Below are 19,628 nucleotides of genomic sequence, written 5' to 3'. Positions count from 1 at the left end.
GAGTGGCCCCCGCTTGCCACAACTAGAGAAAGCCCTCGCACAGAAACGAAGACCCAACACAGCCAAAAATAAATAAAATAAAAATAAATAAATAAGAAGACCCCAAGATCACTATTAAAAAAAAAAAAGGCCTCAGTTGAATCCGGAGCAATCAAAGTGGGAAGAAAAGTGGGCACCTTCGAACTACTAATGCTACTGAAAGGATGGGGCTTGGTGACCAGTTGGATGGCGAACGGAGTGGACATTAAGGATGACTTGCAAATTCTAGTCATACTGCCTTGGAAAAGGTGATGCCTTCACGCTGGATAAGACATACCCAAGGTACCAGTTTTTGAGGGAGATGAGCTATATTTGGACACATAGTCCCTCCTGAGGTCTACTCTCCAATTCTCCTACTATAGCCGAAGCCGATGTTCTCTTACCCCTCCGTGCAAGCTTCAGGGTGGCATAGCTTCCCCCAGGGTGATGATGCTCAGGGACACCGCGGGGAGTGGGGGGTGGGGTGGGAAGGTGGGGGTTGGAGCTGGCGCCAGGCCTCCTCACTTCTTGCCCCCACTTGGCACTGCCTCCTGACTGGACCTCTACTTCCTGCCCCTCTTGGAGCTCCCACCCCTCCTAGGTGGGGAGGAAGCTCCCCAGGGAGGCTGGATAAGATGGGGAAGAGATCTGAACTCTGAGGCAGGTTTAGCTCCTAGAGGTTTGCCCTCCTCACCCCTGCCCACCAGATACCCCTGTGCACACCTGGACTCTTGGAACTCTTAGCACAAGAGAAAGGGGGTGGGTGTCTGAGAAACACATAGGGTTGTGGGGAGGCATTGGGTCCAGCCACATGTGGAGTGTAGAGAGGGAGTGCAGCCCCAGGACATGGACCCTGAGCGATAAACACAAAGTCGAATGCGCAGCTCTCTATGGAGGGCTCAGGACACAGCCCCCAGACCCTGGAAGTGGGAGCCCAGACCTCAGGGCATCACAGAATACCCCACAGTGAGCCCTGGACACAGAGCAAATGCCTAGTTGGCAAGGCCCCCAATGAACAGAGATGCATCTGCATCACGCAGCAGATGCAGACAGAAGGAAGAGAAAGCTGTCAGAGCCAAAAAGGATCTCACACCTTACCTAGATCTCAGAGCTTTCCAAACCGCATTCCCTGGAATCCTCCCTAGGTGTTCTCATGAGATGGATGGGACGGAAAGGAGACCTCACCCCCTACTCCAACCAGAAACTCTCCACTTTGTTTGATTTATATACTAGGCATCTGCCTGAGACTCTGCTTGGGGGAGAAATGTAGATTGCTACTGAAACAGATACAAATAACCCCACATTTTGAATTACCGACCTTGTAATTCTGCACACTGGAGAAACCCAGAGCCCACTTTCCCTTAGTCTAACAGCTGAGCTGACCCTCTCAGCTCTTCAGCTGTATGCACTGCATGAATATATGAATTCCTGGACTCTCGGTCCAGTGCTCAAGAGCTACAGCGACTTTCCAGGAGAGGGCACAGCAGCCTGGGAGGTTGGCCCGCCCCGCGTAGAGTTCTTGTGGGGGAAGGGGAAGAGGCATCATCTGTTATTGGGAGACCTGTCTCTTAGGTGTGTCAGCCCTAGAACCAGAGAGGCCTGAGGCCAAAGGGGTTGGCGGGGTTGGCGGGGTGGGGGAGGAGCGGGGGACCCCCCTCCAGCGTCCGGACGCCCACTCATTAGCCGGCGCGCCCAGCCTCCGCTCCAGCCTCCCGCCCCTCTGCCCCTCGTGGTTGGCGACCACCCGGCAGCTGGCGGCAGGGAGGGGGTGCGGCCAAGAAAGGGTTAATCTGCAGAGCCTTTCATCAGCAGCTTGGCGGGCTCCCAAGGCCCACAGGCTGGGTACCTGGGCGCCTACCTCCGTCGGTGGGGCGGAGACGTGACCACAGGGCAGCCCTGCCGTCTGCATTCCTCCCGCGTGAGTGCGTGAGTGACAGCCGCCGCCGCGCCTGAGCCCCTCGCCGGTCCGCCCCACCCGCCTGCTGCGCGGGGCAGAGGTGGGGGCCGGCCCCCGGGGAGGGGAGGGCCTTGCCCCCCTCAGCCCCCACACCCCTCCACACACAGCCCCCCACACCCACACCCGCGCCTCCTCTCTTCTCTCCTCTCCTCTTGCTGTGACCCGTGCTCTGGGGGGAGTCCCACCCAGGCCGGGAGGGAAACCAGGAAAACCCTGCTGGGGACACAGGGGAGAAGCAGTTTAGCCTCTGCCATGAGGTCAGGATCCAGGGATGGGGAGATGACCTGGGCTTCCTGGAGGAGCGGTCAGGACAGGACAGGCACAGCCAGACCTAGGCTGGGGTCCCTTGGAATTCTGCCTCTGTTCCCTTTATCCTCAGCATGCCCCAGCTCTCCACGTAAATTTCAACCCTCCCGTTACACAGAGGCGGCACAGGCCACAGCCTCAGTTCCTCTTCCCTGAGCTCAGGGCTCTTGCCTTTGATCTCCCCTGAGGCCTGGTGGTGGAAACAGGAAGTTGCCTTTGGCTTGAAGCAAACTCAGAAAGGGTGTAAACAGGCAAGCACCCCATCTTTCAGGCTTCCCCCAGGTGGAGACCAAGTATCAGGGCCCTTAGGAGCATCTTCGCTCTGACCAAGTGGTGGAAATGCACTCCCTCCACCACTAGCCCTGGGGGTTCTCCACAAAGGCCAATGGAATTAGAGAGAGGCTTCAGAGAGGTGCCTCGTCTTAGGGAAGAGCCTGTCCCCAAAGTGGAGCTCAGCCCCAGGCCCAGCACCACTCCATTCCACCAGACTAGTGTACAAGGCACCGCTCCTGGGAGAGGAACTCCCCACAGGGGACAGCTTGTCCACCCAAGCCCTCTGGGAAAGAGGCACTTGGGGCTGCCCAGAAAAAGGAACTGGGTAGCCTAGCCCTAAACTACACAGCTCCCCAAATGCCTCAGTAGTCCCAGAGTCATCAGACCCAGGAAACCAGCAGAGATCCTGAGAATTTTCCACCTCCCCCTTCAAATTGGCACTCCAAGCACAATTTGAAGTGCAAGCTCAGCTCTTGCTTCCAGCCTCTCTCTGTTTGAGCTCCAAGGGCCCTGCGCTTGTGAGCAGAGGAGAGGGAGGGAGGGGTTCAGGGGGGAAGAGGCATGTGGAGGAGAGGTGGGTCAGGGCAGGAGCAGGTGGGGACCAGCCCCAGGGCAGCCCTACTTCAGGACCACAGAAGCACCGCTCTGCCCACTGGTCTCCCTCCCCTCTCCAGGCCGCTCGGCCATCTCCTTTACATCTTGGCTTCTTCCGGTTCTGTCTCTGGGATGCCAGTTGTTGGTGTGAGAGCAGGTAGTAGTTTGGTCCGATATCTAGATTTTCAGAAGTCTTCTCTGCCTTTGGAATTCTGCCAGGGTGACCTCCTCTCGCTCTCTGTCCTCAGTTAATTATGTCATTAATGTCTGGGGAGTGGGGTTGAGGCCACTTTCAGGGGAGGAGCAACTGACTCCCCGACCTGGGGCAGAGGGCTTATTCCTGACCTGACAGGCGATGGGGTGAGGGGGCAGATATCCGGGAGACCTTGCTTCGCTCTCCCCAAACACAGCCCTGGGGCCAATGACTCCATCTCAGTTCTCCCATCTCTGAAATGGGATCGTAACTCCAGAAACCACACACAGGGGGCGTTCTGAAGGTTCCTCTGTTAATTAGAGATGGGTGTTCGGTGGTCGGTACCCTGGGAGAGCAGGCCAGCTTGGCTGCTGTGATCACACCCCAAGCCTGTGGTCCTCAGAGTGAACGAGATGAATGACTAAGCTATGCACCGCCTGCCCCAGTACCCCCACCCCCGCAAGTCAGGGTATCCTTCCAACACCCCAGGCACTCCCTTGAAAAGAAGGCCGAGGAACCCACAGATAACAATAAGGCGTCAGGCAAAGTCAGGTAAGGACAAAATAAAATCAAATGAGAGATCAGGCAGCAGGTCTCAGAAGGACTGGTTTCTTCTCCATCTCTCTGCCTGGTCTCTGTAGCTTGTGCTGAGGTAGGGTGATCAGCTGGGGCCCAGTCTGCCCAGGACTATTCTGGCTTTAGCACTGAAAGGCCACATCCCTGGAGACCTCTTAGTCTGGGGAAAACTGGGACAGTTGGTCACCCTTTCTCAGGGGGATTTGGAGGCTGGAGACATCACAGATGTCTGATTCCCTTCACTCCTCCTGATTTTCTTTAGGTATCCATGTAGCAATGAAAAAATGCAGGAGGCCCGAGAAGCTTCCACTGCTAGCCTCCCAAACTATATGACATCACGGTGGAAAGCAGTCCTCCCCCACGCTGCCGGCTAGGACCCATTTCCCCAGTCATCTTTCTTCCAGGAGAATTCTCATCCAAGGACTGAGGTCCTGGGCCCCTGCCCCCCTTCGCCCACTCCAGGCAACAACAGAGCTCTGGTGCTTCTCCTGGCAACCAGGGAGAACCTTTGAGGAGACAAGCCCCAGGTTGCCATCTGGTGGTAATTCCCCAGGGAAGAGATTTGCCCAGGTGACCTCTAGGTCAGCCTCCTTTAAATAGCTCCAAATTGCCTTTGACACAGGCAACCTGGGGTCACTGCTGGGGGAGGAAGACCCAAGACTTTGAAGGCCATACCCCCCAATGGTACTACCTCGAAGCCACTTCTAGGGGCGAGCCTTCCAGCTGCACGACAGCCATCCACAGGCATTCCTGAGGGGTAGCTGCAGCAGCCGTCTCTGCGACGACGGGCAGGGAAGGGGTGAAGGAAGTGGGGGCAGGCCCTCCCTTATACACGCCCAGCTGTTTTCTTTTAGGAAACACCAGACCCCTGCCTCCCCCACCACACACACACACACACACACACACACACACAAAATCTCTGTTGATCTCAAAGCATAACCATCACTGCACAAGATGAGAAACCAAGGTCCAAGGGAGACCTGGTGGAAAGCTTAGAGAATGCTGCTCCCCAGGCCCCACCCAGCTGTTCATCTACACGCACACACACAGAGCAGAGATACAGGGCATACAGGTGCCTGGGCCCTGTTTGGAGCATGGCATCCCCCATGGAAGCAGGTTAAGGGGTGGTGGGCAAACAGCCTAGCCTGGGCCTCTCACTCAGAGCCAGGCCCCCCAGGCTGGCCAGGGAGCTGTCAAATCCCCCACTACAGAGACAAATGGAGCCGTCAGAGAAAATAGCTTCTAATGGGGAGCAGGAGCCAGGCTGGGCTGGGGGTGGGGGGAGGACTCTGCTGGCCAGATGTGAATTCTTCACTAATCACACCAAATTGGCCCAATTTGTTCACTGACACGTGGGGGGACCGGCCTCATCTTTCTCCCACCGAGCGGGCTCCCTCCCTCCCGCAGGGAAGTGCTTTTGCTGTAGGGCTGGGGCTGGCCAGCTGACAGCAGGCTGTGGGGGAAGGGGATGAGTCCAGATTTACACACACCCCTCCCTGTGGGAGCCCAGAAGTTGGCTTGGGCCTGCCTCCCCTCCGTCTCTGCCAGCCCACTAGGCCCTAGGTGCTGAGGGCCACAGAGTTTAGGGACCCTGGGGAAGGGGGTGAGGAAGAGAAGGGGGCTGAGGCATCTGCTCCCTTGGAAATGGGTACCATAGGCAGGAGTTAGGGAGTTAGAGATACTCTTGGGAAGAGTGGGGAGGGGTCTTGGGAAAGGCTAGGGGGTCACTTCAGGCAAGATGAAGTCACTTTTTGGAGGCAGTGGAGTTTACCAGGTCCCATCAGGGCCACAGACTCTGAGGCTATGGTGGTGGGCGTGGTGGGGGCAAAGGAGGGTCCTTCCCCCTCTCTCCAACTCTGAGGAAAACTGACCCCTTAAATGCTTCTACAAAAATCATGTACTGAAGGTAGGAGTAGCAGGAAGGCTGCCAGTGAGACTCTGAGAAGAACTTTCTCACCTTCCGCTTCACGTGCGCCTCTCTTTCTCCAATGCAGATCAAAAGGCAATAATGAGATGGGCATCTACTGGGGTTTGGGGGTTCCAGGAGGTAGGATAGGGGTGATGATGGGGGCTCAGCCAGGGCAGGAGCATAAATGGAGGCCCCAGCCTCTGAAATCTCTCTCTTCTCTGCCCTGGACCAGGAAAAGGAGACACGCACGTGGGTCTGGGTGCCCTAGCGCACCATCTGAGGTCCACCCTCCCCCTGCCCCCTGACCACACCGCCCACCCAAACAGCCACCCTGGGGTCTCGGAGTTTCAGCGGGCCTGGCCTAGGGAAGATGGAGTGAAGGGGAAAGCCTGTGTAGACCCGGACAGCAGGTTCAGGGCTGCTCGGGCAGGGGGTTCTGAGGTTCTGTGGTCTAGAAGGAATTGTGCCAAGTCTTCCCCTTAATTTCATGGAGTCCTTACTCTTGGGGAGGGGGATCTGGCTGGAAGAGGGCCAGAACAGGGCTAGTAACCTTGGGGCCTAAGGCAGGGCCCCCCCCCATGCCCAGCCCAAGAGTAATACTGCTGCCAGCACTTACTTCCTGCCTGAGGGCTGGGGAGAAGGTAAAGGGCATCCAGGTGCCCCAGCCCAGCTAGCTCTGGGGAAGAGGACACCTCCCGTCCCCAGGCCCCCTTCCTTCCTCTTGCTCCAGCCCACCTCTGGGCTAAGCCATTGCTCTCTCTGGGGATGGCCCTTAAGAACTTTCCCGGGGGCTTCCCTGGTGGCGCAGTGGTTGAGAGTCCACCTGCCGATGCAGGGGACACGGGTTCGTGCCCCGGTCCGGGAAGATCCCACATACCGCGGAGCGGTGAGCCATGGGCCCGTGAGCCATGGCCGCCGAGCCTGCACGTCCGGAGCCTGTGCTCCGCAACGGGAGAGGCCACAACAGTGAGAGGCCCGCGTACCGCAAAAAAAAAAAAAAGAACTTTCCCGGGTCACCTTTCACCCCAAATCCCAACCTTCCCAAGGCCCAATCCTGTTGCAATCCGTGCTACTCCCTTAGGGGGAATTCCACCCGGGAAACCAGGGAGGGTGAGGCCAGCCCTGAGGGGGAGAGGTCACCTGGTGTGATAACCTGTGGGACCAGGTTTGGCCTGTTCCAGGAGGGAGGAGCAGGACAGAGTTGGAGCCAGGGCCTCAGGAGATGGACAAAGATGACGGAGGCAGGCAAACCCTGTAGGCGAAGTCAGGGGGCATCCTGGGGAGAAAGGGCAGAGGGAAGAAGGAGCAAAGGGCTGAACAGAGTCCACCCTGCTCCAATAGCAACTTAATTTTGTTTTTCAATAATTCCTACTCCTCCCTACCTTACCTGCCTCCCTAGATGTCCCTGACTAAGCAGAGTGCCCCCTCCTGGCAGGGTTATGGACCTGCCTTCCAGAGAGCACAGCCCAAACAGGCAAGGAGGAATGCAGGAAAGTCCCTTTGTTTCTCTTAGAAACACCCTCTACCTTCTGTTTTCTCACACAGCTCCTAGTTGATTTGTGGGCTTATCTCCCCTAAGAATAAGACCTCTTCCTCCCACCCAAAGAGTCACACTGACCCAAGTGTGAATTCTAGTTCTGCTACTTACTTGTTCTGTGAACATGACCTATTATTACATAACTTTGAGCTGTTATGTAACCTCTCAGAGCCTCAGGTTTCTCATCTGTGAAGTGGGAAACCTACCACAGAGGATGCTGTGAGGACTCTCTGAGGTCATGGAAGCCTTTGGCCTAGCGGCACACAGCACACAGCCGCTGGGTCAGTATCCTTGAATGGATGGATGGATGGATGGACGGACTTGAAGAGCTGTTTATGTCTTTTGCCTGATTTCCTTACAGATTCTTGGGCACCATCTGGATTTCCAACTTAACCCCTCCAGGTCTCAGTGTCCTCAGCAGTAAAAAGGGTGATAATGAGACTCCCTGCCTGGTGGGGTTATTGTGAGGCTTGGATGAACGCGTCCAGGTGAAGATCTTCCAGGAGCGCCTAGTACTTAGTAAGAGTCCAGTCAGTGTTGATGTTGGTCCACTAAAGGCCACCTTGTCTCTCCCCCAGCACAGAGCAGGGCCTTCCCTCCAGCCCACACCATGCTATCTTCAAACAGCTAAGATGCCCCAGGACACTTCCTCTTCCTTTTTTTTTTGGTATGGGGGCCTCTCACTGTTGTGGCCTCTCCCATTGCGAAGCACAGGCTCTAGACGCGCAGGCCCAGCGGCCATGGCTCACGGGCCCAGCCGCTCTGCGGCATGTGGGATCCTCCCTTACCGGGGCACGAACCCGTGTCCCCCGCATCGGCAGGCGGACTCTCAACCACTGCGCCACCAGGGAAGCCCTCTCTTCCCTTTATCTTATTGCCCGCCCCTCCCCAGGCCCAGTCCTCCCCACTTGGAGATCAGAAAATCCTTTCCTCAGTACACTTCTTCTCTCAGAAATACTCTCCCCAAGACTGTAGAAACTCCAGACAAGTTCCACTTCCTCAGAGCCCTCCCAGGCCCACCCAGGACCCAGTTTGGGCCACCTGCCCTCCCCTCCTTCCCTGTCTCCAGGACTGATCCTTCCCGTGTCCCTGCCATGCTCTCAACCAGGGACCTGCCTCTCCACCCTCCTCCCTGTTGCCCCTCCACCTGGCGGCTGGGCCTCCCTCTCCTGGGTGGCGGGTGGCGGTTGTGTGCAGACTGAGTCTGCAGCAGGTCTTGGGAGGAGCATGGGGTGCCAAGACCAGCCCGGGCCGGCGGCTCAGGCCTCCTCTTGCTGAAACCTGCCACCTCCCAGCCCCTGTGGACACACGCTCATCCCCTTTCGCGGCCGCCAGGAAGCGAGCTCCAAACACCTTTACCTAGAAACCAACACTCCCTACCTACCAGATCCTGTCCTGGGACAGCTCTGCCAGCTTGTCACCTCGGGTGGGGCCTGTGGTCTTTGCCTGGGCTCTGGCCCTCTCTAGACAGTCTTTCCCCACTGTGACTGACCTGCACCCCCTCTAAAGTGGGCCCTAGCCCAAATGGCAGAGAGGAAATATGGTGGTTATTGGCAAACAGTACTTCCCAAAGTTCCCCATGGGGGACCTGTAAGAGCAGGATCCACAGGTGGGCGGGAAGGCCATTCAGAGCAACTCACTCATAAATACTTTCATTTCAGGCCTCTGGTTTACTTTTAATAGACGTGTACATACGTATTGCACACTTTACTCCATGTTATGTCCAAGTTTGCTTTAATATAAAAAGCATGCTCTTGGGAATTCTCTGCTGGTCCAATGGTTAGGACTCCACACTCTCACTGCTGGATTCAATCCCTGGTTGGGGAACTCAGATCCCATAAGCCGCGCGGCCAAAAATAAAAAATAGATAAAAAATAAAAAGCGTGCTCTAAAATAGATAGTTGAATTATTTTTTCTCCAAAAATCTTTAGGTCAAATAGACATATCAGAAAGATGTGCAATGTCTGGGGTATCCCCTGGCACAGCCCGTGTGGCGTGGGGCACATCAGTTTCTCTGTGTGAGAAGCTAGGGCTGAGGGAACAGGGAGAAGGTCATCTGGATGGAGCGCGTGAACAGGTGGTCAGGGAATTTTGTGGGAAATTCTGGTCCCTGTTCCTTGGGGCTGGCCAGAACATCGTTTCTTCCCTTCCCTTGCTAATCTGACCTTATCTGAGGCCAAGTTCTCCAGCCCTAAGTCCCAAACATGCCCCATTTATCTCACATTTTTCTGCAGTGGGGTTTCCCTCAAGGCTCACCATCCCCAATTCCAGCCGAGCCATATCTTTGCTCTGATCCAGAGAAGAGCCCTTGGCAGTTCCAGTTCTGGGAAGCAGCAAAACACAGCCTTCCACCCCAGAGCACACCCCGACACCATCCCACACAGCAGCGTTCTTCATCTTCCATCACTCCACGCCTCAGTTTCCTCATCTCCTCATCTGCAAATCAGCAGGGTTGAATTTTGGTCTCTGAAGATCTTCCTACAGCAAGAATCTTAACCTCCTTATAGAAACTGTAGGCTTCACTAGAAAATCAGTCTCTTTACTTCAAAACTAATATTCTTCCATTTATTCCACAAACACTTATTGAGCAACTACTATATACCCAGCTCCATGCAATGTACCAGGGCTGCAGGTAAAGCATGGTTCCTGCCCACACAACACTCAAATGTGGGGATTAGCGTGATGTTGGAAGACTGCCTTTCTTCATCACTTAACAAATCTTAAAGTACCAGAGGCTCTGGAGGCCTGAGGAGGTGCCCAGCCCTGCCCCTGCCCCTGTACTGAGTGAAGACCCCACGCAGGACACAGGAGAGCACTGTGAGTCATCACTCAGGCTTCAGTGGTTCGTATCCAGTCTCCGCACTCACTACTGAACCTCTCAATCCTCCGTTTCCCCATGTAACATGGACTTAATAATAGTACTTCCCCATAGACTCCTCTCCTGCTGTGCCCCTCACCTCATCCAACCTCCTGCCACCTGTGCTCCCCTGAGCACTCTCTGCTCCCACACACTGGCCTTCTTGCTGTGCCACGTGCAAGCAAACACCCACCTCAGGGCCCTTAAACTTGCTGTTCCTCTTGCCTCCACTGCTGGGCCCTCAATATTCAAATGGCTGGCTCCCTCTGGGAGGCCCAGCCCACCACTCTCTGTCCCCTCATGCTGCTCCAGGTTTCTTCAGAGCACTTACCCAACATTATATGTCTGTTTTCCCACTTGTTTATTTTCTCCCTCCCTCACTAGAATGTAAGCTCCAAGAGGGCAGAGGGTTTTTTTAATAATAATTTTTTAAATTATTTATTTGGCTGCACCAGGTCCTAGTTGTGGCACTCGGGATCTTTAGTTGCGGCATGAGAACTCTTAGTTGTGGCATGCGGGATCTAGTTCCCTGACCAGGGATTGAACCCGGGCCCCCTGCATTGGGAGTGTGGAGTCTTAACCACTGGACCACAAAGGAAAGTCCTGAGGGCAGGGTTTTTAATCTGACCTTTTTTTAAATTCACTGTATCCTCAGCTCCAGTATCTGGAATAATGCCTGGCAGATAGTAGTTGCTCAATAAATGTTTCCTTGAATGAATCTTGAATAAATGAATAGGGGAGTAAACAAGGCAAAGCCTGTAAAGTGCTGCCCAGTCTCTGGCACAGGGTGAGCCACAATAAATGGAAACTGTTAATATTAAACACACGCCAACCAGCCTGTCTGAAAGAGACTGAAATTTCATGAGGAGAAAAACAAAATTCAGCCAAAATTATGCATATTACTTCATGCAATAAACACTTCTGTTGCCATTTCTGTCATCCATCTGATTAGAAGATGGTTTACTCCACGTGCTCCAAAACCAGCCTGCTCAGCAATCGCTAATTCTTCATTTTCTTTAAGCACCTGTCATCCAACCTCTGAGGGAGCAATTTGGAAGAAATCAGTGAGATGTCACTTCTATGGTCACCTGGGCCTGGGGTGGGGAGAGTGACTGCCCCCAGTGCTGCTAAGTGATCATAAGAACTGAGACAGCAATGACCACGACCAAATGCAGCCATTTCTCTTCCTGGCAGGGGCCCTGAATAAAGAGAGGGCCATGGACGAAGCACCATGAGGGGACTCCTGCCTCTCATTGGGAGTCCCCCGCCCCCAACCTGCAGTCCTGTCAACCTAGGGCCTGGGAAGAAGGATGCTACACCCTCTCCCTACCTTCCCAACTGCTGAGAAGCCCCCAACCCCACATGAGGCCTTTCCTTGTCTCAGCCAGTGAGGACAGGAGATACGCCTGCTTCCAACGTCTGGTATGACCTGTGAGGCAAACGGGTCCCCCGCGGTCCTCACCCCCTCTTCCAATGGGCCCGTTGTGGACTCAAGCTGGAAGGTGACAATCCCTGACCAGTTTGAAGAGACAGGTCCTTGCCCTTCGCTCCACCATAAGATCATCAAACACTCACTGGGTCAGGCTCATCTACCACCATAACGCGGCAGGTGGGGTTAATAGGCCTATTTACTGCTGGGCAAACGGCCTCAGGCAGGTCAAGCGGCTTGGTTTGTCCAAGGCAAGAACGAAACCGGGTCTCTGTGACTCAGTCTGAGCGTGCCGCCCTTCCATCGCCGCCACGGTGGCTGGAGCCTGGGCGCCAGGATAGGAGGTGTGGCCCTCTGGGCAGGCTTCTCGGAGGAGGAGGAGAAGAGGCTCAGGGCCGGGAAGGGGGCGGCCAGGGGCAGAGAGGCAGGAGGCCGGGGTCCGATTCGGCCTGGGCTGCGGGATGCCGGGATTTGAGGGCGGGGCAGGGTGAACCCAGCCCAGGAGGGGCCCCGAGCCAGCCCCTCCACCCGCCCGGCCCACAGCGCGTCCCCAGCCACCCCCAAACTGGCGGGACTGGAGGAGGACGTGGCAGACCCCGGGGGCCTAGACGTAGGGGTGAGCTCCCTCCTGCAGCGCTCCTCAGAGGCTCCCCGGGACGAGGTGGGAGGTGCGGTCCAGCCTCGGGCCGGGTCTAAGGCATACGTGCGCCCGCAGTAGAAATCAGGCAATGGAGCCAAAACCAAGGGGTCCGCCTGCGCCCGGCGCCCCGGACTGCCGGGGTGGGGCGGTGTCGACGAGAGGTGGGAGGTGGGGGGCGAGGCCGGGTTGGAGGCCCGCAGGGCTGGGGCCCGGCTGCCTAATGGTTTTCCGAGGAGGCTCCTGGAGGATTAGAGGTCTGCTCTGAGCAGGGCGGGGCGGCGGGGAAAGGACGCGCCGGAGCCGCTGGGCCGCGGCGGGGCAGGGAGCCGGGTTTCGGAGTGGGATAGGCCAGGGCCCTGCATGTGCAGAGTCGGGCCAGGAGTTGGGGTGGCTTTTCGTGCTAACCCAGTGCCCGGTGGCTGCTGGCTCTAGGCACTGAGAAGGGATGAAGACCCAAATGAAGGTGCTGGGGGGAGGGGGTATCATGGGGCTTGCCTTAAAGTTGCGATTGCCCGATACTTTACATAAGACACAGATGCCAACTGCAGAGCAATGCATGGGGCAGAGGCTGGGGGACCAAAATACCCCAATGTCCTGCTGGAGAGGACTTTTCCATGGGTTGAGTGGGTGAGCGGTTGGGGCGTGGGGGCGGATGTCTCCTCCCCAAGCCCCCATCGCAGCTAGCAGAATCCCCTCCCCCTCACTGAGCTTTCCCCCACTTTAAGCCTTCTCCCTTCATTAGCCCCCCTCCCCCTTACCAGTCTCCTCCCTCAGCCTCAGCCTCCCCTCACACGGCCCCTCTGCCTCGGCCCCTGCCAATCCCTGCAGAGACCCAAACAAGGAGGCTGACACCTCCTCCAGCCAGGCCCAGGCCTGCCGGTTTCCCCCTCCCTCTCTGGAGCTGGCCCCAGGCAAGAGGAGCTTTCTCCTGAGAGGACCCCAATTCTTTCCAGGGAGTTGACCCAGAAGAGGGGCTGGGCCTTGAGTGCAGGCTGGATGACTTCAAAGGGCGGTGGGTGGGGTTGGCGCCTGGTCACAGGTGCCACTCAGGGTGGGCCAACCTGCCCAACCAGGTCAGGGCTTGCACCGCACCCCGCCCTCTGCCCAGAACATCACGACACAGACCTGACAGCAGCTCCACCCATCAGAGACTTCCCCAGGGCCTCCGGAGAAAGACCTGAGACACAGGATCCAGGATTCAAGGCACAGAGGGCCTGGCAGGTCATCCCAGCCGTCCTCCTCCCACCCCAGTGCCCTGAGCCTCCACACACCCATTCACCCATGCGCACACCCACAGAGCTCTCTGGCCACATAGGGACACAGACTGGATCCAGGGCCTCAAGAGGCTACACCTAGCTTTGTCTAAAAGTTCTTCCTGCTGTCTACCCTTGGCCTGGAATTCTTAGGAAATGAGCAGAGGGTAAGCCAGTCCCCAGTCTGGCACCAGCTCCTTTGGACTGTGGAGCCCTTGGACCTGAGAGAGGAGGCCTAGTCCCCCTTCTCTGCATGGAGGTCTCTGCCCCCCTAACCAGACCATATGTCAGATGAGCATCTGCACATTCCTGCACGCAGCACCAGGTGCTCAGGACCATGCTAGGTGCGAGGGCTTAAAAGAAGACTAAGGTTTTTTTCCTTCCCGTAGGAAGCTGATAGCCTCAGTTTGCTGATGTGTAAAATGGGAATAATAATAGTACTTACCACATAAGATTGTTGTGAGAATTAAATGAAACACCATGTAAAGTTCTCGACACAGAGCCTGGCATATAGCAGGTGCTCAATAAATGGCAGGTGTCATTGATATGAGTATTAATAGTATTCAGGGAGCTCACACATGGCGAACCACATATGCCATGGACCAGACTGGACCTTTGCAAACTGAGTGGGTCCTGGTCTTGTGCGAATCAGTGTTTGCCCCTGCACCTGCCGCTCCACCTGCAGCTCGCCCCAGAGTAACCCCCAGGACTCAGACTGACCCAGCCATCTACTAGAAGGGACTCCAAGCCCCCAGGCAGAGGCAGGAATGGTCGGTGGGGGCACATGGCTACATATGGTGAAGACTCACAGGGGGAGAGAGGGGCACCGGAGAAAGAGTGTCAGCCAGTCGAGTTCCAGAAAGGCCTCACTCCCAGGAGCAATGGGAATAGCCGAGGGAAGTGGCTCTGTTTATCCTGGACCAGAGACAGGATGGGGACAAAGGGGGCTAGGAGAGGAGGATGCTGGGGGAATGCAATAGGGGGTCGGGATGGTGAGATGAGAGCCGCAAACAGGGCAGTGGGGAGGGCACCTCACTCGGGCTCTTTCCAGACCCTATGCTGGCCAGGATAGGCTGGGTACCAATGAGCCATGTCAGCTCATGTCACGTGCGGGGAGCCTGGCTTCTCAGCCAGTCCATGCCTCTGCAAGATGTATTCATCTCCGCGTGCATTTAATTCAGCAGTTTGGCAGGCAGGTGGGCATTACTGGGCACTGACTGCCAGGCCCTGAGCATAGGCAGTGACCAAGATAGTCAGGGTCCCTGAGGCTGGGGCACCTATAATCTGGAAGAAGCAGTGACCCCTCAGTCTGAGAAGCCCTCCTAGAGACAGGGAGGGTAAGGAGGCAGGGGCACTGGCTGGAGAAGGTAGTGTGGGAGGGCAGAGCAGGCCAATCTGAGGACCTCCTCCAACCAGGGGGAAGGAGAGGAGGGGTGGCCTCCCCAAGTGCAACGGGATCCGAAAGGCCAGAGCCTTGGGTAGAGTAGGGGAGGGGACTGGTGGTGGGAGGGATGCTGCTGGCACCCATTCCTGGCCTGAGTGGGAGGCGATGTCTCTGGATCTGCCAGCCCTGGACTCGGGCTACATCCGACCTCGACCTCGCTCAGCTAGGCAGCAAGAGCCGGATGGGCCACATTCCACAGAGGCCCAGGTTGCCATCCTACTGGGCTTGGATGTGCCCCCAGGGGCAGGCTGGTCTCAGGGCTGGAAAAACTGGTCTTCCTGCCCCCCCAATACACACCAGCCTGGAGTTTGAGGATTCAGGAGAGGGTGTCACGGGAACTGGAGGTTCCCTGCATTCCACACTTATGGGCCTGGGAGGGGAGCCGGGGAGGAGAGAAGGCAGGGGAAGCACATAAGAGGAAGCAAGACAGGAGCTTCTCCGGCCAGTGCGGAGCGTGGCTTGACTGGTGGTGGGAGCATCTTTAATAGACTCCGAAGCCAGATGAGATTAGGGTCAGATCCCTTTCCCTCTCCCAGTCTGACAGGGGAGGTGTCCTACTTCTAGGCAGGAAAGCTTGAAGATAGACATCAAAAAGAACTTTCCCCCTGGATGAATTAGATGGCAGTGAGGGAGGAGTGAAGTATTCTCTAAGGAAAAAAGGAGAGAATGGCTTTCAGCCTGGGATGAACCCAGGAAGTGCAGCCTTAGTATGTGCTGACTGGCCCTTCACCAGCTCCTCCTTCCCTACCATGGGTGTGTGTGTGTGTGTGTGTGTGTGTGTGTGTGTGTGTGTGGAGGGGGTGCTCTCCTACTATCCTCTTGGACCCCTGCTGCTTCCCAGGACCCTAGGCCATGTTAGACCTAAGAAAACCTCCAGCCCCTAGTGCTACCTCTATAGGAATATCCTTTGCAGCAAGAGAGATTTAGTGTAGAAACGAAGGAAACTGGTGACCAAAGCTAAGTCCCCAAATTGGCCCAGGGGCCATGTCAAGCCCAGCTGTCTTCTCAGAACATTCTCACTCGGTTACCTGGGTCCTTCCCCCGTCTCTGGACTGCGAGGGCCCCCCGCCCCATTCCTTCCCCGGGCCTGCTGTGGTGCTGGCGCAGAGTAGTCCCAGTAAGTGTGAGGTGGGCTCCAGAGCAGCAGTCCCCAACTTTTTTGGCACCAGGGACCGGTTTCGTGGGAGACAATTTTTCCACAGACCGGGGTGGTGGGGTGGGAGGAGAATGGTTTCGGGATGATTCAAGCGCATTACATTTATTGTGCACTTTATTTTTATTATTATTACATTGTAAGATATAATGAAATAATTATACGACTCACCATAATGCTGACAGGAGGTGGAGCTCAGGTGGTGATGGGAGAGATGGGAAGCAGCTGCAAATACAGATGCAGCTTCACTCACTAGCCCGCCACTCACCTCCTGCTGTGCGGCCTGGTTACCAACAGGCTGAGGACCGCTGGTTGGGGACCCCTGCTCTAAAGGACCATGCCTAAGCCCCCGAAGTTTCCACAGATCCACAAAACTTCTTCCCTAGAAATAAAACCCAGCCCTTCTTGGAGCGAAAAAGACCACATTTCTGCTCAAGGTCATTTCCTAGCATTCAGGGAGACAGGCACTGAGCTTTTGTTTCTCAAAATGTAGACCACAGATCACCCACCTGCCTCAGAATCAGGGGAGCACTTGTTCGAAATGTTCCCACAGTCTCCCCATTGAAATTCACTGAATCCAACATTTTATACTGCTTTCCCTATCAAAGTCCCCACCCCAAGCCCATCAGTGATTCTGAGAAGTTTAAGAATTTCTGCAAAGGACCAGCCCAATGAGCAGGTGCTAGAGGGTGGGGCTTGGGGGTCTCAGACTTGCAGGGCAGAAGCCTTCAAGCCTTCTGTAGCCCCAGGGAGAACAGTGTGACTGGAGGGGAAACTTCCCCCTGACAAGTGACCTGAGTAACAAAGACCTTTCCCCAATGTCTCTATCCTTTCACTTGACATTCACTTAATACTCTTTGTTGCGAGCCCACTAAGTGCCACGTGCCGTGGCTGGTCATTTTATTATTTTTTAAAATTTTTTTAAATTTTATTTATTTTTGGCTGCGTCGGTCTTCCTTGCTGTGCGCGGGCTTTCTCTAGTTGCGGCAAGCGGGGGCTACTCTTCGTTGCAGTGCGTGGGCTTCTCATTGTGGTGGCTTCTCTTGTTGTGGAGCACGGGCTCTAGGCACAAAGGCTTCAGTAGTTGTGGCACATGGGCTCAGTAGTTGTGGCACATGGGCTTAGTTGCTCCGCGACATGTGGGATCTTCCTGGACCAGGGATCAAACCCGTGTCCCTTGCATTGGCAGGCGGATTCTTAACCACTGTGCGTGGCTGGTCATTTTAGAAGAGGTTCTGCTCACCTGCCCTAGGGGCAAAGGAGGGGTGAGGGCTGGAGGATGTACACGATGACCTCTTAATGTCCCCTGGAGACCCAGCGGCATCCCTGCCTGGCCTTCCCTCCCCGGCTCTCAGGATGGGCCAGGTTTCTCTCTGCTTCCTCACAGCGCCGCCCAGTCCAGACGAGAGTGAAATTTCCTGAAGGTGCCAGACCTCATGGAGGGGAAGGAGCCTCTAGCCTTGTAGTCTGATATCCCGCTGAGAGGTTCCTGAGGAAGCACTACTAAAGTGGAACTCACTGATGGCTTCATCATTCATTCACGCATTCATTTATGCACCAGGCCCTCCTCTGTTCAAAGACTGGGGCTCAAACGTGGATAAGACGTGCTCTGTACCATCAAGAGATGCTCGCGTGAAATAGACACTTATGATCCAGGGTGTTCAGACATCCGACCATTCACGCACTCATGCACCGCACGTGCGCCAAGGGTCCTTGTCCTGAACCTCTCCGATCACCAGCATTGTTGCCTGCAGTAGAAGGATGAAAAGAGCAAGGGCTTTGCAGTCAGAAGGTCTGCAGTTCAAATCCAGCCTTCTAGCTCCTGGTGAAAACCACCCAGGGCTTTGTCCCTTGCACCTGGGACTTCCCCTGGCTTGTTAGCGTGCCAGGAACAGTGTCAATTAGGGGTAATTGAGCTAACAGCACAACAGTGAGTTTCTACTCATTCATTTCTCCTGTTGCAGCTTCTCCAGTCAAAGCACTTATCACATTGTATGGGTTTGGTCTCCTGGACACACACGCAATACATACATGAGACTGTGGATCTCAGCACCTGGGTGTGCAGTAAGGGTTTGCTGTGTGAATAAGTGCTCAGCGCAAAGATTAAGAGTGAAATCCGTAACAGCCTCCGGAAGGGGTTGGGTGTTGCCCTGAAGGCTCTGCCTTTGATTAGTACTATTGGCTGAGAACCCACAGCCTTGTGGATCAGGTTAACACATGAAGGGTTAATGCTGACTCCTCTGGCCTGCTGAGTCCCAAGAACCCAGGTATTCTGAGTTGCCAGGTGAGTGTGGAGACAGACATGCACATACAGGACGACTCCAGTCTTCCAGCTGGACCAAAGGGGCGGGGCGGGGGCCAGTGCCGGAAGCAGCTAAGGAGAGGGGGACACCTGGGTCTGCTCCCCCCACCACCTCCCCACTGTGGAAGCGACAGTCCCCACATCTCCCAAGAGAACCTTCTGTAGTATCTGGGAAGTGCTTTGACATTTCTAGCCTCGGAAGGACTTCTGTGCACTTCCCAGACATTAAGACCCAGGAGGCGGAAAGGTGCCTCCTGGGCCCACAACCCCCAGCCCTCAGTGAATGTGCCACTGCTGACTCCAGACCTTCCTTGGTCTTTCTCCTCTTTTCTGCAAGAAGCTTCCAACAAGGAGAGGACAGGAATGCTCCCTTACTTCCCAGTGCACTCACACCACTGTGTAGGGAGAGCAGAGCCTTCCCTAGACCACCCAGCCAGCTGAATGAATGGTGCCCTGAAAAGGAAGACCCTGCCCAGGAGATGTGAGGAGGGAACGTCTCAATCCACCCCCTGGGATTTGGGTCAGACTTGAGGAAGGTCTTCCTGAATGGGCAGACCCTGCCCCCAGGATCAGATCACCAAGGGGGAGATGGGATGCCTTCCTCTAGGGATGGTGACGCACGTGCAGTTGTTCTGCAGAAGCACGCTCTCACCACCACGAAGGGACAAGCATCCTCGTTCCGCGTTACCTGTGATGAGACTGCCCGGATGCCTCCTGGTAAGCAAGGTTCACCAAGTTAGATTTCATCCACGCGGTGGGCGCTCTGCAGCCTTGAACATGAGATCGTTCTGTGAATGCGGATGGGAACAATGGAAACACAAATCAAGGAACTGTTTGTTTTATTACTATTTGTTAGTAAAGTCCTGTTTGTGTTGAAAAAAAGTTTTTTGAATGCTTACAAAGGTCTGGTAGGAAGCACACCAGCATTAACCACAGTTACCTGACGGGGGGATAGGAGTATGGAGTGCTTTGTATTCTATAGACTTCCATACTGTTTACAGAAATTCCGTACTCCAAGCACGTAGAAGTAGGGCCACAGCAAAGGCTGGGCTGGAAACCCACCCAAGGGCTCCGTCCACTAGGCACGCCCTCCACTCTCTCTCCTCTCTGTGGCACTAAGAGACCAGAGCAAACCAGAGGACCTGCTTCTCACACACAGGTATTGGAGGCTACCCCAGTTCTGCAGG

The sequence above is a fragment of the Orcinus orca genome, chromosome 19 (genome assembly GCF_937001465.1).
Source record: "Orcinus orca chromosome 19, mOrcOrc1.1, whole genome shotgun sequence".
NCBI classification, from domain to species: Eukaryota; Metazoa; Chordata; class Mammalia; order Artiodactyla; family Delphinidae; genus Orcinus; species Orcinus orca.
Note: the sequence above shows the minus strand (reverse complement) of the source record.